This window comes from Cervus elaphus, chromosome 15, assembly GCF_910594005.1.
Source record: "Cervus elaphus chromosome 15, mCerEla1.1, whole genome shotgun sequence".
Taxonomy (NCBI): Eukaryota; Metazoa; Chordata; class Mammalia; order Artiodactyla; family Cervidae; genus Cervus; species Cervus elaphus.
Window position 1 is genome coordinate 76,842,533 of NC_057829.1, and position 12,720 is coordinate 76,855,252.

Below are 12,720 nucleotides of genomic sequence, written 5' to 3' on the forward strand. Positions count from 1 at the left end.
GGTGGCTGCTGAGTTAGGCAGGTCTGCACCGGGGAGGTCTCTGAGGCAGGAGCTGGTGAGCAGATTGCAAGGCTCCACCAGAGACCTACAGCAACCTTGGCGTGGATGCAAAATGGTTCCTGAATGTGTGGTGGGACTGAGAGCATCATATAATGAAAAGTTGGAAGGACGGACCCCAGAGGCTGGAAGATTTCAGAGACAACTTGTTGCCATCCCCTGGCTTGCGTAAGACTCATCTCCATTGACAGAGCCACCTCTGGCTTTCGGATAAGTGAAATTTTTAGCTTGTGGCAGCTACCAGCACATGACTGAGTTTTAGTTACAATGTTGTCAAACACCCCTGGAGATTCCTGGCCGAAAAGTGAAAACCGTCACTAGAAAATGACAAATGAACCGGAATAACCAGGGTTGGATGACCTCCACCAGCCGCCCAGGCTGCTTCCCATGATAACGAAGTCCTCCTCACGTAAGAGACAGAGGTCCCGGTTACCCCACTAGCCTTCTGTTCCGGAACCCACCCACTCCGGGGAGGACGGGTTCTTTTCAAAGAAACTTACCTGGGTTGGACTCTGGGTCCTCTGGTTCACTGCAGACTGGTGCGGTGAGGGAAAATAAATGACCCAAGTATTTGGAGAGAACTATTTCAGAGAAAAATTATACTTGAAAAAACAGATGGTTCCTTTGTTTCCAATAGTTGCCTATAAATTCTCTATTTTTCTGTTCTGCGGAATTGAAATTGATTGAAAAGGACATTCTTTTATCATGAGTCAGTTGACAAGAAAATTGAGAAAACAAAACAATGAATGCCAGCTTTTTTTTTTTTTTTCCTCTTTCTTTTCAGACAAGTCAGTCCAGAGGTTCAGATAAGAAAAGAGAAAGAAGGTCGTCAGCAGTGGTTTCTAGCACCTGTTGGTGGTCGCCTTTCTGAAGCTGCTGTGCAGATGCCTGGACACGCACTTCCATCCAGCTGCCGCACATCTGGAATTCTGGAGTTGTCCCTCTGGTGCTCCACAAAAAACAGCAAAAAACCAACTTTGGTTTTCGGACCCAATGTGGTTTCACAGACTTTTCCAGACTTGGGCTGTGGAAAATTGCCACTCTTGGCTTGAAATTCAGTTTAGCAAGTGGTGTGTTTCAGGGGAACTGGTGGATCTGAAGATTAATTTGTCTCTGCTGCCTCCTGGGGCTCCCCCATCAGCTGCTTGGCTCCCAGAACCACCAGCCTGAGTGTCGCAATGCACTCCAGGGGCGAGAAGGAATGCAGCACAAATGTCGTCAGGGAGGACAGCCCACTGTCTGGATATCTTCTGGTCTGTGCGTTTTCTCCTGTTTCCACCATCACGTATACAAAGAAGGTGATGGGAGACACTTGTGTCTTCCACTGGTCACAAAATGCCTCCTTGTCCTATAGACGTGGACGGGGTGTCTCTTTGGGGTAGCTGTGTCTTCCTTCGTCTCCCAGCCACGTGACCCCCCTGAGACGCTTCACACCAGGTCTGCAGATGAGCATGCAACAGGAGGTTGCAGAGAGGTAGGGAACCAGCTGACCAGCTACCTGAGCTTGAATCATTTCTCCAAATAACAGGCATATGAGAGAAACGGCGCTGGGCTCTAAATGTGGTGAACTGGCTGAGTAAAGAGCCCTCTTCCTGCTTTTAAGTAGTGCTGAGTCCCAGAGGATGTTCAGCTGTCCACACATGACTTTTAGAAATGGGATGGAATTTTGGGTGGGGGCAAGGAGAGCAGTGCATAGAATTAAATTATTGAATTTGGGGTTTCCCTGGTAGCTCAGATGGTAAAGAATCCACCAGAAATGTGGGAGACCTGGGTTCAACCCCTGGGTTGGGAAGAACCCCTGGAGGAGAGCATGGTAACCCACTCTAGTATTCTTGCCTGGAGAATCCCCATGGACAGAGAAGCCTGGAGGGCTGCAGTTCATGGGGTCAAAAAGCGTCGGACACGACTGAAGCGACTAAGCGCAGCACATATACGATGGTTGGCACATACACAATGGTTGTCTTTGTTCCAATGGACAATCCTGAGATCCAATCTTTGGCTGATCATTAAGGTGCTCTGGGGAAACAATAATAATAATATATATAATAATAATGTTATTAATATTAAATAATATATATTATTATAGAGTTAGCAAATGTTCCATGCAAAATGAGGGCTACAGATGGTGGATGTTCACTGTAGGCAAATTCAGGCAAGCTTTCATGGGGGTTATGGGTTTCCCAGTTGGCACAGCAGTAAAGAATCTGGGTGCCAGTGCAGGAGATATAAGAGGTGTGGGTTTGATCCCTGGGTGGGGAGGAGTCTCTGGAGAAGGGCATGGCAACCCACTCCAGTACTCTTGTCTGGAAAATCCCTTGGGCAGAGGACCCTGGCGGGCTACAGTCCACGCTCTCTCAAACAGACACAACTGAAGCAACTTAGCATATGCCCAGCACATGTAATAATACTAATAACCTTCCCAGGTATTCTTTCCATTTTTCTCAATTCTCCAATAAGACTCTGGACAGGAATAGTGGTGCATACTGTGTGGACATGACAGGAGGGAGGATGAGATGAACTGGGAGATTGGGACTGACATACTGCACTGCCGTGTGTAAAATGGATATCTAGTGGGACGCTGCTGGTAGCACAGGGAGCTCAGCTTGGTGCTCTGTGATGACCTAGGGGGTGGGGTGGGGGACGGGGTGGGAGGGGGTTCAAGAGCGAGGGGATATATGTATACATATGGCTGATTAATTTCATTGTACAGTAGAAACTAACACATTATAAGGCAATTATATTCTGATTTAAAAAAAAAAAAATAAGGGCAGATATGTGCCTATTGTAACCCCAGCATCAAGTTCAGGGTCCGCCCTGCAGAAGATCTCAAAATAACAATAATGTAGAAAGTTCCATTTATGTAAGGAACTGAGGACAAGTATCTTGCAGTAGGAAATGACAAGGACAGCGGTTCAGTTCAGAAAACACTTGCTGATGTCTTCCTGGGGTCATGGCTAAAAGCGACTGTCACAGAAAAGTGAAAGTCACTCAGTCGTTTTTGACTCTTTGCAACCCCATGGACTGTAGCCTGCCAGGCTCCTCTGTCCATGGAATTCTCCAGGCAAGAATACTGGAGTGGAGTGCCTTCTCCAGGGGATCTTCCCAATTCAGGGATCAAATCTGGGCCTCTTGCACTGCAGGCAGATTCTTTACCATCTAAGCCACCAGGGAACCCTCCTAAAAGGAATTCCTAATTCCAGAGGTAAAGGCCATTGTACTGGCCACTTGACTGTCTTCAGTGTGACCCATAGGCATGGATACAGGGAGTGGAGAAAATCTGAGAAGCCACAGGAATTGGGGCTGCAGAAGTATAGCCTATCCACGGGTTATGGAAAAGAAAATGTTGGTACACCAGAGCCAGCTGTTATATACCCAGCAAAATTGCAGGAATTTTGAGGGTTAGTTGTTAAAAGACTGGTACCTTGAGACTGGCTGTGATAAGAGTATTTACATCATGCAAATCAGCAAACACAACAAATCAGGTTCCTCCCATCCCATCCCATCCCATGCAGAAGAGCTGCTTTACCAGAACACGGCTGCAAACCTGACCATTTGTGCACATGCAAGAGCAAGTTCTTAGAAAAAGCTCCAAACTGACTGTGACCTTGACAGGACTTATTATACAAAACACCAACCTCTGCCAAAAGCAGCCCCTATGGTTCTTAGAGCAAAGGTTGGAAATTACCTGTAGCTGAGAATCCTGCTCACTTCTGGGTTCTTGTTACCTACATCTGCCTACCTGAAACCACTTAGAGTCACAGCATATAGGCACACATGTATAATCTGAATGTTGAATTTATAAACTTCTTTTATTATGAACCCACAGAGCACTGCATATGAATTAGATCAGCCATGGTTGCTACCGGTGATGGTGTTAAGTCACTTCCAGTCACGTCCTGTGACCCCATGGACTGTAGCCCGCCAGGCTCCTCTATCCATGGGATTCTCCAGGCAGGAATACTGGTGTGGGTTGCCATGTCCTCCTCCAAGGGATCTTCCCGACCCAGGGATCAAACTCTCATCTCTAACAGTCTCCTGCATTGGCAGGTGGGTTCTTTACAACTAGCACCACCTGGGAAGCCTTGTGGTTCCTATTAGTGGTTCCCCAACTTGAAACAAGCAGAACCAGAGTAACTACAGGTGGCCTAAGTCTCCTCACATGACACTCTTCTTGGACATTTGCTGCCGTTATTTGCTCTCCTCTGTAATTAATGTTTCTCTGGCTGGCATCCCTGGCATTCAATACTGTTGTACTCTGATCACACCCAAATCCAGCTACGATCTCTTCTCTGAGCTCCAGACACATCCAACTCTCTCCTTGACATCTCCACTGGGAAGTCCAATGGGCGTCTCAAACCTTAGGTTAGAGGTTAGATTGACTCATGTCACTTCTCTGCTCTGGCGGCTTCTCATCTCATGCCAAGTAGACATCCCCAAAGTGGTCTGATCTATGTGCCCAGCCAATCACTTTCCTGTTCTCTTTCCCTGCTCTCCCCACTGCCATGCTGGTCTCTTTGCTGTTTCTGAAACATGGCAGACAGGCTCAACCTTAGGAGAACTTGCTACTCCATCTGCCTGGAAAGTTCTTTCACCGGATGTCCACATGACTCTCCCTCACTTCCTCAAGTCTTTACCAAAGGCCCCATGTTAAACAAGACTCCTTATTTTAAATCACATCTTCACACTCCCTATCCCCTCACCAATCCCTATTTCCCACCGCTTCTCAACACACTATATCTTACTGACTTGCCTGTTTGCTGTTTTTTCTCTCCCACTAGGATGTAAGCTCCCTGAGGGCAAGGATTTTAGTCCAGTTTGTTCAGTGCTGTATTCCTAAGACTCAACACAGTGCCCAGCACATGGTAGGGGCTCAGTAAACACTTGCTGAATGAATAAATGAAAATCTTGGCCTCTCTCTTCAAACCTGCTCCTCTCCCAGTCTCCACTCTGCCAATGGGCCCCCACCATTTCACTCCATATTTCAGGTTAAAACCCTGAGCCACCCTCGTCTTCCACATCCAACCCACTAAAAAGTGCTGACAGCTTGACCCTCAAAATACATCTTGAGTCTGACAACTCACCCCCCCTTCTTTGCAAACATCATAGCCCAAACTATCCCCAGCTAGACAACAGTGATCACTTTCTACCTGGGCTTCCCACCTCCAGGCTTCCCACCTCCCATAGTCCTCATGCCCACCCCTTCACACACACATACTTTGCCAGCGTGATCTTTAAAAAATGTCCAATAGAACACCTGATTCCTCCACTGAGAACTCCCAAAGGCTTCTCACCACATTTAAAACACAATCCATTCTACCTGACCTAGCCACCGCTGACTTTTCCAGGCTCATCTCTGACACTCTCCCAATTATTCTCTTTCCTTCAACAGCAGGTCCTAAGGGCCTGCTCAGGTGTTTGGGACACATCGTGGTTGGAAAAATGCTCTCGTGTACCTTCTGTTCTACTGATGGGAAATAAACAGCAAGCAATAAGCATGGTAATAATAATAATAATAATAATTGAGTAGGGGTTTCCCTGATAGCCCAGTTGGTAAAGAATCTGCCTGCAATGCAGGAGACTCTGGTTCAATTCCTGGGTCAGGAAGATCTGCTGGAGAAGGGATAGGCTACCCACTCCAGTATTCTTGGGCTCCCCCTGTGGCTCAGCTGGTAAAGAATCTGCCCGCAATGCGGGAGACCTGGGTTTGATCCCTGGGTTGGGAAGATTCCCTGGAGAAGGGAAGGCTACCCACTCCAGTATTCTGGCCTGGAGAATTTCACAGACTGTATATTCCATGGGGTCGCAAAGAATCGGACATGACTGAGCGACTTTCACTTTCACTTTCATATAATAAGGCGGGCCTTCTCTGGTGGTTCAAATGGGAAAGAATCTGCCTGCAATGCAGGAGACCCAGGTTTGACCCCTGGGTCAGGAAGATCCCCCGAAGAAGGGAATGACTACCCACTCCAGTAGTCATGCCTGAAGAATCCCATGGACAGAGGATCCTGGCAGGCGTGTGGCAAAGAGTCAGACACAATTGAGCAACTGAACACACACACATATAAGGAGGTGATGAGTGGGAATTCCCTAGTAGTCCAGTAGTTGGGACTCTGCGCTTCCACTTCAAGGGCATGGGTTCAATCCCTGGTCAGGGAACTAAGATCCTGCATGCTGTAGAGTGAGGCAAAAGAAAAAAAAAAAAAAAAGAAGGTGATGAGTGCTATGGAAAGTAAAGAGACAGTAGAGAGGATTTAGAAGGGTTGTGTCTGGCCCAGCAGCAACTGGCTGCAGTGTTAGGTAGGTCTTCACTGATGGGACAGGACCTAAACAAAGATGAGGAAGACAAGCCATCCTGGTCATCTTGTGTTCCCAGCATGAGCTGGAGGTGGGTTGGTATTGTGTCAGCTCAGTTAAGCCGAATGTCTATTTCAGAAGAGCATAGTTGCATGCGTAGTTCCAGGTTAGCACGGCCCACAGTCATATGTGAGGTTCGGAAGGCAGAGATGAGGCTGTAGCGCTCTTCTTTTTCGCTAGGAAAGTAGTGCAGCCTACCAGATGCAGGTGCAGCTCGCTCCAGACGATGCTTCTCTGCCGGCTCCGCTTTGTTAGCCAGCGGCTAACAGTTACTACAGGATCTCTTCCTTCAGCAGCTCCAGCTCCTGGCCAGGGATGCACCTAGCCCTGTGACCAAGGGCGCTGAGGATGGAGGCTTAAAGGCGTTGAGACAACAGTCAGATTCCACCCCATCCTTCACTCCCTGCTGGTCCGCCCTTCCTTCACATCACATCATGCCATTCCCAACTGCCTGCCCCAATGACTTTAGGATGGGTCACAGGATATAGGAACAACCACCTCACATCAGCTAGTTACCCGCTGCCAGGATTCTGTGAGGCTAAATCCCTCAATAACAAATGAATGAACTAAAGAAGTTTTTATAGGATTTATTACAAGGATAATACACTTTATTATACTTATTGTTAATTTATACACAATGGCTGGCTCCTTATCTTTTAATCTATGCTCTTATGTTACCACCTTATAAAAATCTTACCTAAGTATCTAAGATAGAAGTTTCTGTACTCACTCCATATCCTCTCACCCATTCTTTTATGGCATGTATAACTCTGAACTTTTTCTTAGAAATTTATTAGATTACTTACTTACCATGGCTCACCCTATTCATCACTCTGTCTCCAGTGCCTAGAACCCAGACTGCATATGGTAGGAATTTTTTAAAAAATGATTGAATAAATGTGTCTGATGTCTTTTATTTTTGGTGTCTATCAACAAATTTCTGAATACCAAATTAAGCTGTAATGGTTTCACTGATAGGAGTTTTGGGGCTTTTCAGGTGGTTTTAGCAGTAAAGAACCTGCCTGCCAATGCGGGAGACATAAGAGACCCGGGTTTGATCCCGGGGTTGGAAAGATCCCCTGAAGGAGGGCATGGCAAACAACTGCAGTATTCTTGCCTGGAGAATCCCATGGACAGAGGAGCCTGGAAGACCATAGTCCATGGGGTCGCAAAGTGTCAGACATGACTGAAACGACTAAGCCCTCACGCACATAAACCTGAGGATTTGATACCTCTCTAGCAAGAAATTGAACTCAAAAGTGTCTCCCTAGCAAGAAAATACAGAATTAGAAGATTTTTAAAATTACAGTATACTAAAACAGGAAAATATTTTAAAACAAATATCTGTGTTTAGAATTTTAACCTCTAAAGCCAAAAATACTTCTGAATCAAAACTTCTTTTGCCAGTTCTTCAGTGGAATGCCATGCTGTGCTGTGCTGTGCTTAATTGCTCGGTCATATCCAACTCTTCGCGACCGCATGGACTGTAGCCCCCCAGGTTCCTCTCTCCATGGGGATTCTCCAGGCAAGAATACTGGAGTGGGTTGCCATGCCCTCCTCCAGGGGATCTTCCCAACCCAGGAATCAAACCCAGATCTCTGGCATTGCAGGCGGATTCTTAACTATCTGAGCCACCAGAGAAACCCTTCAATGGAACAGTGGTCCTAATTTTTGGCAAGTAACTCATTTTAATTGTTATTAATTATTCATTGTAGGCATTAGACTGATGTTTGCTCATCTTACTTTTCTCTCCTTTAGAGTCCCTACTCTTAGCATCCCACCTGGCTGTAGATCTTCTGCACCGAAGCTCCATGTAACAGAATTTGGTGCTTTCTTCCTGGGGTCAGTTGTGGCATAACTTCTCATTCCTTCTAAACATATTTGCATGTTCATTCATGCGTTAAACCAATATGAATTGATCATCTCCTATTTCTCAGAGGTTGTCTTAGTTTCAAGGTGACTGTCTTGCAGGAGTCCCTTCTTTTTCTGACCCAGAAATGTCATGCCATTGACCTGCAGCAGCAAGTGTTACCCTGCCTTGTTTTCCCAAACATTCTCCCTGAAATCATTTGGGGTGTAACACTTCCTGCTGCTATTCCTACAATTCTCCGCCACTGATTCTTATTTGTCCTTGGCTAAGTGCTCTTCCTTCCCATTTTTGTTCCAACCCTTTAAAGTCTGAGAGCATCAGAGGATGTCCTGTGCAGCCTCTGGTTTTACTAGCTCCCTTCCCTTTCCTTCTGAAAGAGGAGCACTTGCAATCGCAGATTCAGAGTGACATTTCTCAGAGTGTCCCAACCCTCTTGAGACAAGATTCATCTAAAAATCTCTGACTGTGATATCTGGGCTATCTCTCTTCTGACCTTTGGGAAGTCTGTTTCCCTGAAGTCTGGATTGTGTGTTTTTACTGCAAAACTTCCCCTGTCCTTGACTATCATGAGCTCAAAAATGGATATTGAACCAGGCAGTCAAAAATTTGAATCATGGGTTTACCCCTTATTGGCAATGTCACCTAACCAAGTCATGGAATTTGCCTGAACCAAAGTTTCCTAATCTGGACAAAAGATGACTACTCTAAGGATGGGATTTTCCAATAATATATATATATGTGCCCCATCCCGTGTGTTTTTCTTACATGTGCTGTTGACATCCCCTCATCTGGGCAGGCAAGAGAACACTATGCAACTTCTGAGACAAAGTCAAAACAGGTCAAAGAGCTGCTGCCTGGCTCTCCCAATCTCAGACCATGTGCTTTGGGAATAGGGTTGCCAAATTTAGCAAGTCTAAATATACAGGTATCCACTTAAATTTGAATTTTGGAAAAACAAAAAGTAATTTTTTAGTGTAAGTATATCCCAAATATTACAAAGGGCATATACTAAAAAGTTATTAATTGTTTCTATAAATTAAAAGTTTAACTGAATGTCCTATATTTTATACAGGAACCCCACTTTGGAGCCCAGAGGGGTCATGTAAGACGTTTGGCTGCCCGGAAGCTACAGCTCTCCCAGTTTCTTGGTGTTTGAGTGTTCCCAGTTCAGGCATCAGACATGTGTACAAAGAAGACTTCAGGATCATTCCTGCCACAGTTACAGTTTACCTGCAAACATGCAGATACCCCAAGACAAACCCCTAGATGAACCCAGCCAACCTTCAGAACAATAGGGATGATAATAATAGATGATTGTTATTGTTTAAAGCCACTAAATTTGGAGGTAGTTTGGTATACAGAAATAAATAAATGCCAAGACATAAAAGCAACCTAAATGTTCATCCATTGACAGAGGAATAGATAAAGAAGATCTGGTACATCTATACAACGGAATATGACCAAGCCATTAAAAAGGACAAAATAATTCCATTTGCAGCAAAAATGGATAGATCTAGAGAGACTGTCATGCTGAATGAAGTCAGATAGAGAAAAACAAATATCATATCACTTATATGTGGAGTCTAAAATAAAGGTACAAATGAACTTATTTACAAAACAGAAATAGAGTCACAGATGTAAAAAACAAGCTATGGTTACTGGGGGGAATGGGGAGGGGAGATAAATTGTAAGATCTGGATTGACATATACACACAACTGCATACAAAATAGATAGTAAGGACCTATTGTACAGCACAGGGAACTCAATACTAAGCAGAGACGTCACTTTGATGACAAAGGTTTGTACAGTCAAAGCTATGGTTCCAGTAGTCATGTATGGATGTGAGAGTTGGACAATAAAAAAGGCAGATAGCTGAAGAACTGATGCTTTTGAATTGTAGTGCTGGAGAAGACTCTTGAGAGTCACTTGGACTGCAAGGAGATCAGACCAGTTAATCCTGAAGGAAGTCAATCCTGACTATTCATTGGAAGGACTGATGCTGAAGTTCTAATACTTTGGCCACCTGATGCAAAGAACTGACTCTTTTGAAAAGACCCTGATGCTGGGAAAGATTGAAGGCAAAAAGAGAAGGGGGCAGCAGAGTTTGAGATGGTTAGAGAGTATCACTGAGTCAATGGACGTGAATTTGTGCAAACTCCAGGAGATAATGAAGGGCAGAGAAGCCTGGCATACTACAGTCCATGGGGGGGTCACAAAAAGTCAGACACAACTTAGCAACTAAACAACAAAACTTACCTCTATGGGAAAAGAATCCAAAAACGAATGGATGTATATACATGTGTAACTGATTCACATTACTATACACGTGAAACTAATACAACATCATAAATGAACTATACTCCAATAAAATTTTTTTTAAACCTTTTTTCACTTTATCCCCCCCCTCCTTTTTTACAGGAGAGCAGCAAATGTTTCATGTGAGGTCAGATGCTGCTAGAGACCAGTTTTTCCACAAGACAGTTCCCTTGTGGGAGTTCCTGGTCACTAGCTAGATAGCATTCCCCAAACCACTCTTGAAGCTGGGTGTGGCCTGTGACTGAGGTCTAGCCAACAGGATACAAGTGGATGATAAGTGTCACATCCAAGCTTGCCCTCCTCCAACAACACCCTGCCATGCATGTTATCATATGTTCTTCACCCTTCCACTGGCTTGATGCAGATAATTATGACAACCTTGGAAGCCATGCTGTATATACCATACAACGGATGGAGACTGGGTCTCTGAATCACCCCCTGGAGGAGAATTACCAGCCAATCAGGAACATTTGTCTTGGACTTTATGTAAATGAGAAATTCGCTTTTATTGCACTGAGTAATTATACACTTGGGGGATGTTTATCATAGCAGCTAGCAAAACTGTAAGGAAATACAATGCAAATCTCAAATATTTTAGGTAAGCACAGTCTATTTTGCAGACAGGCACACCAAGGGATCAAGAAGCTGATTGGGGCTTATGTGTCACTATGAACACAGAAGGTTTTATAAACATGCCTTGAAGAATAGTTCTTTTCAGGTTCTCCTGGCTCAGCCCAATTAAAGCCACTGCTGATGCAACAAACCCTTCTCTTAATTCATTACATAACTAGTATTAACAAAAACAACATGGTTTTAATATTTTCACTGTAGTCTAAACCTGAATAAGGAAATCACTTAATACCCTTTGACTTTGTCAAAACACAACTTTCTGGACACAACCATTCTTGTCATTAAACACTCTTTAATGTCCAAGAGAATCATGACCCTACGAGTGTATGCTCATCTCTGGACCTAAGATTAGAGTGACCAACCACTCCAGTTTACCTGAGACAGAGAGAATTCCTATTATATGGAACTTTCAGTTTTAAAATCAGGACAGTCTTAAACTAACTAAGAAGAGTTAATAACCCTACAGGATACTATTCTGCTAGAAGCAAGTCTACACATATGACTGGAAATCCAGATAGAAGAACAAAGAAAAGGGACTTTTTCCCTCCTTCTACCAGGAAGGGCATACTTTCAACTGAGGAAAAGATGTTTTCCTTTTAGGTACCACTGACTGGGAAAATTCCAGAAACTCTGACTCATCCAATGGTCATGCCCATGCCCTCACAAAGGCCAAGGGCCAATGCTGAAATGAGATCATTTGGGAATAACGTGTCCTCGACTTAGCTTGTGTTCTTTCTTACGCAGCAGGGCGGGTAGCTGACACTAAACGCTGGGAGAACAGTCCTGAAGCAGAATGCTAACACAGAGGGGAGGTGGGTGCTGAGGGCAGCAAGGAGGGGCTGGGAGAAGGAGGGGGACAGCACAGCGCTTGGCGGTGCAACCCAGCTCATCTGCTCCTCTGCCCTGGGGTTCCCACCACTCTGCTAACTCACAAACACTTGAGTCACGGTTCCCGGGATGTTGGGCTACTAACTCATTTGAGTGGTTCCCGTCACACAGTGCTGCCCACCTCCCCTGCAGGATCTTGAGACACATCTCTTTGACATGACCTTACAGGAGTGGATGAAGCTAACTCTCACCTGATTGCAGGTCAGGCCACATGAGAGGACGTGATGTGTCTCGCTTCTGTCTTTCCTATGCCACTCTCGCTATTTTGGTTACACCCCATACTTCCTATGCTATTATTTACCACAGGTTTTCCTTGATATGGCCTCCCTTTTTAAACTCAATTCTATCTTCAAAGGAAAGTGCATAATCACCAACATAAATAGCAATACTTTGGCCACCTGATGCGAAGAACTGACTCATTGGAAAAGACCCTGATGCTGGGAAAGATTGAAGGCAGGAGGAGAAGGAGACGACAGAGGATGAGATGGTTGGATGGCATCATCAGCTCGATGGATGTGAATTTGAGCAAGCTCAGAAGTTGGTGATGGATGGGGAAGTCTGGTGTGCTGCAGCCCATGGGGTCACAAAGAGTCAGACATGACTG

At 45.0% G+C, this 12,720-nt stretch overlaps 1 long non-coding RNA gene across 1 annotated transcript; it reads left to right on the plus strand.

Moving 5' to 3' along the window:
* Window positions 1-1,399: 1,399 nt before the first annotated feature.
* Window positions 1,400-9,551, plus strand: LOC122709388. The gene is made up of 3 exons (XR_006345502.1): window positions 1,400-1,531; window positions 8,170-8,253; window positions 9,354-9,551. It is a non-coding gene; the product is annotated as an uncharacterized LOC122709388 (long non-coding RNA).
* Window positions 9,552-12,720: the final 3,169 nt, after the last annotated feature.